The 13,033-nt window shown below is 47.4% G+C and overlaps 1 long non-coding RNA gene across 2 annotated transcripts in view; it reads right to left on the reverse strand.

Moving 5' to 3' along the window:
• Positions 1-285: 285 nt before the first annotated feature.
• Positions 286-13,033, reverse strand: part of LOC125706300 (uncharacterized) — a 101,896-nt gene continuing 89,148 nt past the window's right edge. For both annotated transcript variants that reach the window (XR_007381970.1, XR_007381971.1), the window contains exons 4-5: positions 12,858-12,897; positions 286-370 (exon numbers count right to left, since the gene is read on the reverse strand). This is a non-coding gene — a long non-coding RNA (uncharacterized LOC125706300). The remainder of the gene's footprint in view (positions 371-12,857; positions 12,898-13,033) is intronic.

The following is a 13,033-nucleotide window of genomic DNA, read 5'->3' on the forward strand; positions in this document are numbered from 1 at the left end:
ATTTGCTAACAGCGTCACGTACTGTATAGCGATGTCCGCAGCGAAGACTGCGACAGCATTAAACATTTGGAAAGTGGTTCAAAAGAGAGGAAAGAAGGGAAAAGCATGTGGAGGCCGAAGGCCGACCGCAGCTACAGGCACACAGGAGTCGCTGGTTATCTGCCTCTCATTCACCCACTCCTTTGCCATACTAACATACAGTAAGTCTACATCGCAAACCCAGAGACCAGTGTGTAGCTCTGTTACCTCACTCCTCTGGCTGCAGGGTTTGGGTCTTCGCCATGGCTCCATATGTGTTTGCATGTTCTCCACATGTCATCATGGGTTTCCCTCCAAATAATATGCTTTCGCCGCATGGTCCAAAAGCCTGCTGAGATGAATCAGAGTTGTCAAACCGCCTGTGGGTGTGAATGGTGTGTGAGTGTGCCCAGTGTGGGGTTGGTGCCCCATCTTAGGTTGTTCCCTGCCTTGTGCCCATAGGCTCTGAACCCCTGTGACTGTGAATAAGACAAGGGGTTACAGGAAAAGGAGGGATGTCTACACTGCACCACATGTTTACATTGCAAGTGTATGTATTCATTATCATCACTATACTAGCATGTCTTGTCTGATTGACTTGCTGTTTAATTCCGCGCTGCTTTTAGCACCATGATTTGTATTTGTGTCTTGTGTTTAATTTGTGTTTACCGGTGGCCAGAATAATGAGCAGGATTTTCATTGTATGATGTGACTGACTGTTTACTGTGCATATGGCAATAACCTCCCGACCTCTCAAATGCAGGGCAGGAACGGTGATCTTCTGCTTGCTCCCCCCCAGCCCCGTTTGGGCCACTAGAGATGTTCCGCAGGTTGGTTTGTGGTGTCCCTCAATCTGCTGTGTGAAATGAGGAGATTCCACACCTCTTGGCTGCGCCATGACATAAGTGAAAATGTAAGGTAACGCTTTGCATTAACTGCCGTTTCATAACACATTCATTATGGATTCATAGAACATTCATTGTAAAACATAATGTGTCAATACCAACGCTGGGACCTGAGACACGTGCGTACAGATGTACTGTAGATGTGCAGATGAATCCTCCAGGACCAGCTGGGCTATTTGAGGTCAGATGTTAGGGCAAGTTGAGCCAAACAAGAGGGTTTAAATTCAGAGATACATGTGGTAGATGGACTACAGGACGTCTTCTCTTGAGTTGCAGCAAGATATTTGGGAGGGCTTGAGGATCTAGAGCAGAGGTCTCCGGCTGGCTTCTCTTGAGCCACACCTGTTCAAGGAATTTACCTGAGAAGAGCAGCGGCTGATCAGAAGCCTGGTAGGATAGAAAACCTACTGGACAGTGACGCTCCAGGACTGGAGTTGGAGACCCATGAACTAAGGGAACCAGGAAACTCTAAACTAGGATCCTATGCTCTTTACATACTGCTACAAAGTATCTAGGCATATAGATACATAGAAGAAGGAGGACCTTGTTTTACCGATTGCTCCACCGATACCAACAGTGGCCACTGACTGAGGCATGAGCTTCGTTACCACGGTTCCTGTTAGAATGTAATGCTTGTTTATCAATATATGCAGGGTAATTAAACCGGGGTTCTCGAGATGGCCTTTTCCTCCTCTCTGCTGCGAATAAAACTATGCTATAGGCCCTCGATCTTCTCAGCCGATGCTGTAATGGATCTCAGCGCTCGCCACTCATTACACACTAGAACGGTTAACTACTAGATTGCTTTGAAATTTCATATGCCCTGTTATCGTGAAACATAATTCATTACAATGAATATGACATTATGCCAGCAAGTGATTCATGCAGATGTTTTCTGATGATTCTGCAGGCTTGGGGAGGTAGATAGCAGATGTGGTGAGTGGGAACGCGGTCAGCAAGCATAAGGCAACAGTAATGGTGCAGTTCCATGGCTGCTCTTTGCGAGCCATACTTCTGAACGATAAATGCTAAAAAGCGTGTTCCTAAAATGAATGAGAGGAAGACCTAGAGAACATCCACATGGGCCTGCATCTAATGTGATCTGGATTCATCATTGAAGCCATTGAAAACAAGCCTGAAAGATCCCTGCTTCTGTTTGCCTGGTACCCAGCTGACATTTTACCGGCCCTGAACCACAAAAGTGCACTTTATAAAACCAATCCTCCATGTGAATGAAGCAATCCCGGATGGCTACATGCCACCTCACTTCAGGAACACCATGACATCATATTACAAGGAAGAAGAAAAGAAGAAAATGCATAAAAAAGGAAGATCTGGAGATCTTTGCTATGGGATAAGATGAATCCAAGCAAATGGAATTACAATGATGAGCATTTCCAGTTGGTTTTCCTAAATCGGGTAAAACAGGGATTGGAGCCTATTCCAGGGATCAAAGGCCAGAGGAAGACCCCGGACAGGACATCTGTCCATAGAAAGGCACATAAAGGAAATGGAAGGTACTAAACAGCCTGTCTGCATCCAGAAGACAGTGCCATGATGCATCCCACACACAGAACACAGGCAGCACTCGAACCCCCTGCCCAAGACGGCTGAAATAAGGGGGCTGCCATCAGAGCCACCATGCTACCTTGCTGCCCTACTGGCCAGATGTCAAATGTGCAGTGCTTCGGTAATCATGAAACATTTATCGACGCGCAAGGGTCTCAATCAAATCCAAGACATGCTTCAGGTACATGCAGATAGGGGAACCACTAGAGATTTGGGCCCCATGAAATCATATTGGGATGCCAACACAGATCCATCTAGTTATGTTCCAAATTTTTGAGGTCTCCGACACTCAGGGGGCCTTGGAGTCATCCTCACCCCCCCCCCCCTTTACGGTGTCCTGCATACACAAGTAGAGACAGCATAACAAAGAGGACCCAAATACAAATGAGTGACAAATGACATGACTACAAACACTTCATAGCAATTAGGATTGTTTAATGTTAAAGGGAAGTTTCGGGGGTCACACCGCGAAAGGGGAGGGGGCCGCATTTGCACCTCTGCAGACATCAGCTGCAGCGCTGCAGGTTGACGTTCAGGGCTGGACATGCATCCTGCCACTCTCTTTTAGGTGACGTCCCTCCCCCTGCCATATCACTTGCCACGCCTTTAATTGTGGAGGAGCCCCCGCTTTATCTACTATGGTTCTGCTGCAGTTCTGGAGCGTATCAGAGGCAATAAGCAGTGTACTCCCCCCACGATCTTCAATGAGAGTACACAGCCCTCCCAGCCATCTGGGGTATGTGCTGGTGCTGTATCACTTATTCTTTACATGCATCACGCATCACACTGTGTATACAAACCCTGTGTCCAAACCCTGTCACCTGATGTCTGTATGTTTATCACATTCTTTTACCAGGGTACCAGCCAAAGAATGTGTGATATTTGTATAGTGATATGACTGAATTGTTTTTAGGTTAAACTTAGAAAGGAGAACTACTCAATAGATCTTTTTCAACAACGTTAATGTTATTGTACCTTCTCTGTATAATATTACACATAATTACCTTGTAATTAAAAATTAAAACTCCCACTGTGTTTATACAGATATGCAAAGAAAATATGAAGAAAAACAAGTGGTCTTTGTAATGAAGCAATTTAAAATATCTGGTGTGGTCGCAGCTGGACTGGCAGCCAACAGAGTAGTGCGGCCATTCAGAACAGGGCAGTAGGGCGGAGCTGGTGGGATAAGTGGCCATACAAAATGGATAACAGAGGCGGGGCTAAGATGACTGCTGGCCAATCAGCTAGGAGCTCATTCAGCACCATGGACAGCAACCACCTCCACCAGCATAGCAAGTCCTGGACTCGTTTGCCTCCTCCAATTGAAATGCTTTTTAGCAACATCACCTAATTTGGCCAGTGCTACACCAATCAGGTAAACTACAGCTAAAATACCAAACTACTGTTTTCTGTTAATAGTATTCACTACGTTGCTATGACTAAAATCCCAGTTACGGAATTTCAAATGAAGCTTCTTTTGCTGTTTGTACAAGTATGAGTGCAGGTACACTGGGGTGTGTTAGCTTTCACATATCCCATAATGCTCTTGTCTTTATGACATACAGAAATAGTGAGATGAGCATGAAGCTTGGGGTCTGAGCAGAGGGTCAGCCATCCACCCAGGACCCTGGAGCATTTTTCACGGGGTTAAAGGCCTTAGTACATAGGGCCCAAAGGAGATGCAATCAGTCTGTCACGGACTTCTAAGCATCGACCTTCCGCTTACAGGCACAGAGGCTTCACACTGCCGCCGCTCTCTCCGCCACAGAAATCCCCCCCGCGATCTCGCAGGGGCCGGCCTAGTCGTCGCCGTTTGATGCATCTGCCTCACGCCAGCATATTTCTGCGCTCCGTGCTCCCATGCTCACATATAATTAGTATACATTTGGCTTTTGCTTCCGTGGAAAAAAAATGAAATAAACCAGATAAAAAATCTGCACATCTGCCTAATGTGAACATCTTCATAATGCCTGCCTCACGCGGCATTGTCAGGGGAGCGAGTTCAACTCCAATTAGCAGAAGGGGCGAGATAATGGAGAGATAATGACTGACTGAATCCAAACACAAGGGGGCTGGTGCAGGGTAGCAGGGGAGGGGCTCCCGCTCTCAGAGCGGCGGGTAAACGTTTAGCGTGCCAGGTGAGCTGTCCTTTCCTGGGGAGATGGGGGGCTTTGGCCCTGATGGAAGGCCATCCATCAGTTGTCTCCCCATTAGGTTACGTGTTTAATAATGGATGAAAAAGAGGCACAGGTGACTAGAATATTACATGACGGGGGGGCGGTGGGGGGGTGGGGTTAACAACAAGGCTGGGCAGGAGGGCGCCGCACCTCATCACAACCCCACCAGCATGCGGCATGTGGCAGAAGCAAAGGTGAGAGACAGGCCAAGTGGGGTGGGGGGGCATTCAGAGTCACTGATCATCAGAGCCACATCCAAGTAAAAAGCTAAAGAAAAGCTGCCCCAAGAAAGGCAGACCACCCCCCCCCACCCCGACCACTGTAGCGCTCCAGTCAGAAGCCCGTCTCTCTTCTACAAAATGTGTGTAGAGGGAGGGAGGGTCTTCCAAATCAGGCTGCAATTAGGAGCTTTTCAACAAATGTGTGTGTATGTGTGAGGGGGGCTTATTAAAGCTGGACGGAGCAGATACACCGAGACACACACACACACACACAGGCAAAACGACACACAGACATACACACACACACACAGGCAAAACGACACACAGACATACACACACTGTCCGGATGATGGGGACAGACCATAATGTATTACTGATTTCCAAAGAACACGAAGGTTCCTCAGTGCTTGTGAAGATCTCACCTTTAAAATGGATCCACTTAAAATGTCACATGACTCATAATGAGTTGGATGTTCGGGGGTCAACATGACACACAGCAAACACAGGGAATAAAACACAGGGAATAAAACACAGGGAATAAAACACAGACACACAAGGGAAAAGCTGCTGTGGCAAAGTCGGAATTCCTCACCTTCCCCTCACCTTTCCTCCCCTTTTCTCCACCTTCCCCACACCCACCTCCATCCTTCCCCTCACCTTCCCCCCTTTCCCCACCTTCCCCACACCCACCTCCATCCTTCCCCTCACCTTCCCCCCTTTCCCCACCTTCCCCACACCCACCTCCATCCTTCCCCTCACCTTCCCCCCTTTCCCCACCTTCCCCACACCCACCTCCATCCTTCCCCTCACCTTTCCTCTCCTTTTCCCCACCTTCCCCACACCCACCTCCATCCTTCCCCTCACCTTTCCTCCCCTTTTCTCCACCTTCCCCACACCCACCTCCATCCTTCCCCTCACCTTTCCTCCCCTTTTCTCCACCTTCCCCACACCCACCTCCATCCTTCCCCTCACCTTTCCTCCCCTTTTCTCCACCTTCCCCACACCCACCTCCATCTTTCCCCTCACCTTTCCTCCTCTTTTCCCCACCTTCCGCACACCCACCTCCATCCTTCCCCTCACCTTCCCCCCTTTCCCCACCTTCCCCACACACAACCTCCATCCTTCCCCTCACCTTTCCTCTCCTTTTCTCCACCTTCCCCCCTTTCCCCACCTTCCCCACACCCACCTCCATCCTTCCCCTCACCTTCCCCCCTTTCCCCACCTTCCCCACACCCACCTCCATCCTTCCCCTCACCTTCCCCCCTTTCCCCACCTTCCCCACACCCACCTCCATCCTTCCCCTCACCTTTCCTCCTCTTTTCCCCACCTTCCCCACACCCACCTCCATCCTTCCCCTCACCTTTCCTCCCCCTTTCCCCACCTTTCCCACACCCGCCTCCCTCCTTCTCACCTCCCTCCCTTTTCTCCACCTTCCCCACACCCGTTTCCCACCTTCCTCTCACCTTTCCTCCCCATTTTCTCACCTTCTGTTTATTCTGTGCACGTGTGTGTGTGTGTGTGTGTGTGTGGGGCGGTGCTGAAAATACTCATTTGCAGGTCACTAAACGCCGCTCTGTATCTATGGTTACATCGACTCTGCTCTCCTCTAAAGCGCTATGTTCTTACCCAGAGAGCCTTACATAATTTATTCAGCCTGGCGGAGGCACCACGGCATGTGACTTACGCAGCCTGCGGTTTGGAACAGAACCGGCTTAGGATCAGTTCCCGACTCCTCTAAGACTCCACACCTTCCCTTGTGCTCTTCCTGATGAACTGACCGCATGCTTTTTACACAAAAAATTGCTGAAGCACCACTAGGATGTTTCTCAAACTTTGTCTCCATTTGGGAAATACTTACAACAGACATACAGTATACTGTACTGAAAAGTAATGGGCAACAGCCAAATTTATTCATTAAGGTGTTTCATTGAGAAACACCGACAGTCATAAAAAGTCAGAACACGCATCTTTATTAATCAAACACGCCTGATCCATTCCAAATGACTAAACTGACTAATCCCATCCAGAATGTAAATACTACTCGAAATCCATCTGAGATTAAAAGTCTGTGTGCTTGCCGCCAGTTTTTGCTGCCACTCCCTCATTCCTAGAGGGATTTGGGGGCCTGTTTCCACGTTACGGTAAATTCCTGCACGTGCCGCTCGTTTGACATCCTCACCCCAGATCCTAGGGGCCGGTCTCAAGGACGCGTCTGTGTGGTTCCGGCGCTTCCTTTAAACCCAATCACTTTAGCGCCTATCTGCCAGGCACGCTTTGGCTTCCAAGCGCCCTGCTGTGCGGCTCATTACAGGCTGTGCCCCCCCCCCCCCCCCCCAGTAGGCTTCTTTTGCATTGCTTTATCTATTTTTCTGTAACACATCCTGACTATGAAGCAGTGTGGGGATTAGCCCTTTTCACGCAAATCTCACTAAAACCCCAAAACCACCTTCATAACCAGCCTCCCTAGGTAGGTTAGGGCGGAAAGTGCTACACCAGCAGATGTACAGCTACAGGTAACCGTCAGGGTTAAGAGCTACTTAACAGATCCATTTACTTACAATTTTATCCCTTCGTTAACGTGAATGATGTAGTCAGGTAATTAGATTAAATTTTCAATAAAGTTCCACTGGGGAATTTAGGTATCAGTACACAGGTTTCCTAACAAAGTACAAGATGATATAATCATTTGTTAAGATAGAGAAGTGAATGCAATACAATGTATCTCCACTACACACATACATTACGCACCTGGATAATGCTTCACTGCTATGCACTTCCACTATACAGTACAAATCTACACCCACCTCCATTATGCAGCTTCTCTGCAAACTGCCTCTGCTCCTCTCTTTATTGTTGTAAAACACAAGCTAAATGGTCTCTTTCTTTCCTTTGAGTGTTCTGAGCCGTTCTGTAGTTGAAACTGCTGCAATTTTTCCTCGTTTGTCCGGCCACACACAGATGCTGTCAGTGGGAGGGGCTCATTTACATACTGCTCATCAATTGGCCAATGTCCCAGCCAGGTATCCAAAGGTACCCTGTGGCAGAGCTCTGATTGGTTAGCTCAGGACAATCACCGCAGGGAGTCGATAATCAGATATCAGACTGACGTCCCTAAGGGCTTGAGCAAAACTGGGTTTGTCCAGGGAGAGCGATTGCACACGGGAGACCGGAGGTGTGAAGTCCAGGCTCATTCCCATTGCAGCCATGTCCCAGCCGCATCACCATGTTGTGCCAAGACCCAAGGATTAGATTAGAGAGGTGCCTTGGGGGCAGACACTGCATTATCCAGGAAAACGAAATGTTTCGACACAACTAAGAAATCATAGGAACATCAAAATCATAGAGGTTGATGTACACAACTCACAGAGAAAGAGAAATGACATCATTTGTTATGACACAAAAATATACGTATATTCATGGGCAATGCTCCCTATGAAGCAACACAGGCTGAGCACAGCACCGGGTGGACACAGGCTAGGCACAGCACAGGGGGACACAGGGTGGGCACAGCACAGGGTGGACACAGGCTAGGCACAGCACAGGGGGACACAGGGTGGGCACAGCACAGGGTGGACACAGGCTAGGCACAGCACGGGGTGGACACAGGCTGGGCACAGCACAGGGGGACACCGGTTGGGCACAGCACAGGCTGGACACAGGCTCACCATGATGCTCCGTTACATATGCAGCTATGGAAAATGGATGGGCTCAGTGCTTGTGTTTACCATTACTAAATCCACGCATTATGTATGGGGCCCCTAAGGTTTGGGCCTCCTGTTTGGTCACTTCACTAAATATTAAAAAACTCGTTTCTTATTTAGGAGATGCTAAAGCAGCATGTTCTGCTAACCAGCTAGCTAGATATAATCTTCTGACTCTAGTTGATGGATGTTTACTTAATGACTTTTTGAGTGAGGTCCACAAACAAGTGGGGCTCTGTTTTCCGTGCGATAAAGCCAGTGAGAGAAAGTCTGCAAGCATCGGCAAAATGCCACCATCAAGCTCTTACATGTGCCTGGAAAATTAAAGAACTAACAAGTGTGTAGAAGTGGAGGACAAAATAACCAATGCAACCTGAGGGATACAATGTGCGGATGGCATTAAATAAAAGGTAAGGCATTTAATTCTGGGCAGTTAATCTTTTTAGTTTATATAATGCCTTTCCCAACATGCCCCAAGACACTTAACAAAAGATCTGGAAACACAGCTAGATTAAAAACAATAAAATTCAGTGGCACATGTAACAGGAATTATACAATTTTCAAGTCAGAGTAGGAAACGATGTAAATAAAGCAGCCAGCGAGCTCTGCGGTGCTCCAATTTAACGCCAGGGCTGAGCGCTTTGCAGCAAAGGTCATCACCCGCATTCTCACTGCAAATAGCACTTTCGTTCCAACAAACGTGCTGCTTAATTAGCCAGTTCCGTTTGCACAAATTCTGCAAAAGCCACAGAAGTCCGACTTTTCACTTTGTGATCCTTTTGTTCCTTTGCTCTGAGGTTTTTACATCCAGTCCCATGCAATTGGGATGTTTCTGGATGTGCAGTAGACCCATTCGGCCGAGACCATCCACCTAATTTCCTCCCCCTGCAGCGTCTCGTGATCCACGATCTCTGATCCCAGCGGTACTCAGACAGCACATGATGCACGGCACCTTAAATTGAGCATTTTATCTTTTTCTCACCTTGAAAATGAAAGACGTACTTGAGGAAGTGCTGGAGAAAGTGTACGTGCATTCTGGGTGTAAAATGGGAGCCCGGGGCTCCTGTGTGCCTGTGTGTTCACCGCTCAGCAGCGTACACCACAAAGACACACATTTTACATGTGCTTGTTTGGATATTGAGGAGCTTCTCTCAACTGCTGGCATATATCAGTTGAGCAGAAAACAGGAATGAATGAATGTTACGTTTAAATACAGTAAAATCCCGTTATAACGGACTTCAAGGGACCTGGCAAAACAGTCCATTATATCCAGAACCACAGGACACCATTTACTTATGCAACACCCCAGCAGACACTCTTGTGGTATAGATTATTATATTGTACATGTAGTGATCCAGCTTTACCTGACCAGGTGCGTGACTATTAATAATCCCGACTACGAATCTGCGCTGGATATCACTGGCAGATTTTGAAAAGGTCACAGTAGGCAATTTTATCCAGGATATCAGGGCAGCACATCTACAGTTAGCAGTGACCACCTGTGTCCTCCCCAATGGACCAGGACACACCAGACCTACACCCACCGAAGAAGCTGGTAGCATCAATCTGGCCTGTCACAGAATTTCCTGTGGACCGGGAGGCCGTTTCGGGAGGCCGATATCTGTCACCGGGAGGACGTCCCAGAGAGGGAGCATTCAAACCCACTGATCCGTGCCCTAACGTGTCCCAAAGTCGGGCAGACAGATTCGGTTAGACAGAACCCGTCAGGCCGATTTCTTCGGAACTGAAGCCGTTCGACTTGTCCTAAAAATGGAACCTGCACGCGCTCGTAATTTCCCCTCCGAAGAAGAAACGATAAAGCCATCCAGCTTTGCCTCTGCGAAATAAACGCGCTTCTGTCGTGTGTCATTGCGGCCTGAATACCAATCATCCAAAGCGCGTCCAGTACTTGGGGGGAGGGACGCAAAGCCAGCAGAGCCGATGGCGGCGCGCGCAGCGATAGTGCCCCGCTAATCCACGGGCCGTCCCCAAAAAGAATGACATGAGCAAAGAAAAAAGGGGATTCTCACACTTTCTGTGAGGCTGAGGTACACTGACAGACTCGTCGGCCCGCTATTTCAAGCTGGAAGGTATTGTTTACTTTGAAGAGTGAAAGCCGGTGTTCCCACAGCAAAACGGCAGCACCATGCAAATGCAGGCAGATTTACGGATATGAGGTAGAACAGGGCTAGTTTGTGTGCATTTAATTATGATTCAATGACTCATGTTTTCTGCCTATGAAGTCGGATGCAGAGATTTCTTATTGTTATCACCACGGTAGCAGTAGAGGTCTCAGTCATTTCTCTGTCACAACAGCGTCAACGAAGGACCTAAGATAATCAGCACCTATCCGGACCAAATTAGAGTCGCATTTTGGAGACCGTCTTTGCCATGTTCTGGGACTGCATCTGCGCTACATTGAGCTATGAGTTCAGATCGAGTCACCTGCATGGAAACAGACAAAGAACCAGAGGACATTAACCAAGACCTACACCCCGCCACGTCTCTACACTATCGAGTTCTGTGCTGCCGTTGTGAAAGTCTAAGATCTTCAGGAGTTATAGAAGACTGTATAAGTCAATCTGAAAAGGTTTCATTATATATTCCGTTACGGTATTTGCTACAACTTAATATCCAGACTAGTCCTCCTGCAGGTCCTGCAAGCAGCAAATCTACAGTGGAAATTGGATCATTAAATATGGGCCATTTAGAAGTAAAGGAGCACTTGAGAATGAACTGTACATAAAACTGATGCCTTAGGACCAGGGCCTCTGCTGTAATTCAGGTCTGGCTTGATTATGCCTTTCACCAAAACCCACATCTGATCGGCTTTAGGGCAGGTGTGGCTGCAACGTGTTTGGTCTCCTTTCAACTCCAAAAAATGAGGCGCGTGATGAGGACTCAGGCAGTGCTGAATAACCTGCTCTCCCTTACTGCTTTCTGCTGGCTTGCGAGAGTCCTGGCCCCAGCTTTGCAGTTTGTGAATGATTTTTCTGGTTTCCGCAAAAATTATGGTTGCCACCGTGGGTAAGATTAAATTTATAGGAGATGCTGACATCTGTATAGACAATGCAAGTCATAATCAAAAGTCCACTTTTGCAAATGGTATTAAATCAAAGGGTTTCAGGCCCTGCCTATTATAATAATCACACTTCAAATCGATCCTACGCTACGGAATCCGTGCTCACCGTGTCCCCATATACCCGCACAAGCCCATTTTATCAGAGCACTTTCTTATAATGGAGCTGTGACTGACTCACCCCGTTAAAGGAAGGCAAAAGGCCTTTATCTGAGACACAGGCTTGCTCCCGCCCCTGCCACAGTGCTTACGGATACCATTTCAACCGCCTTCCCCTTTAACAGCGGAGGTCTGCCTCTGAATGATGTCTAATCAAGCCGCGCGGCAGCTGAGTGGAAACGTGGCGCTAACTAATGACTCTGCCGTCACTCGCAGCCGCAAAGAGGAGAAGAGCAGAAAGAGCATCCGCGCCGTATAATGGCCACACCGAGGCATTAAGCGACCTTGGCGGAGATTACAGCGCAAATGGAACTCCACTCATTTAGAGACGGTTTGTCTCTCATGGAAAGACAGCCGGGCTTACTGGGAAAAAAGTGTGCGGTCAAAGCAATTTTCAAATTTAATTTATAGCATTAAGGATTTCCTTAGATTTATATATAGAAATATCTTATATATATGTGTGTGTATGTGTGTGTGGATTAGGTTTATATTACTTTGTGGGGACCAAAAACCTGTTTTTTTATGTTTTGGGGACCATTCTTCAGGTCTCCACGAAGATCTGTGAATGCAATCAAAAAAGTAATGATATATATATATATATCTCGAGGATTTCCTAGATGGAGAATATCTAAATATGAGTGCCATGGTGCTACAGCAAGCAGAAAGCTTCTGAACCACCTACTGCTAATGATGATTCTATGCCCTAAATCATTGCTGACTCCACACCTACAAAGACAATGGAGTAGCTTCTGCCTATAATTGGAAAACCCACGTTAGACATTATAATTACATCATTATCTTCTGGATATGTTCTCAATTCCCTTCATCAATCTTTGACTCAAGGAGACTAATCAGGATCCGTGCGCTGTAGTTACAGGCCTTTCTGACATCTTTCATTTTTATCTAAGATTCTTACTGTCTGTGTTCTCACAATCCAACAACGTCTATGACACGTTTCTGTCTGAGTTCAGACACCATCACAGCGATGAAACAACCCTTGTCAAAGTAATGAATAACTTCTTCCTTACCTCCTGATTGCTGTGATGTCTCTGTTCTTGTGCTTGGCACCTGTCAGGAGACGAACAGATTCTTGGGTTATGCCTTATCTGTCAGACTGTCTGTTCTGGTAAAATAATCTAAATGCTCAGCTCAGGCATGGATTTCAACTGGATTCATAGTTGGGCCATCACTTTTCTAAAGGTCA

Source organism: Brienomyrus brachyistius, chromosome 13 (assembly GCF_023856365.1).
Source record: "Brienomyrus brachyistius isolate T26 chromosome 13, BBRACH_0.4, whole genome shotgun sequence".
Lineage (NCBI taxonomy): Eukaryota > Metazoa > Chordata > Actinopteri > Osteoglossiformes > Mormyridae > Brienomyrus > Brienomyrus brachyistius.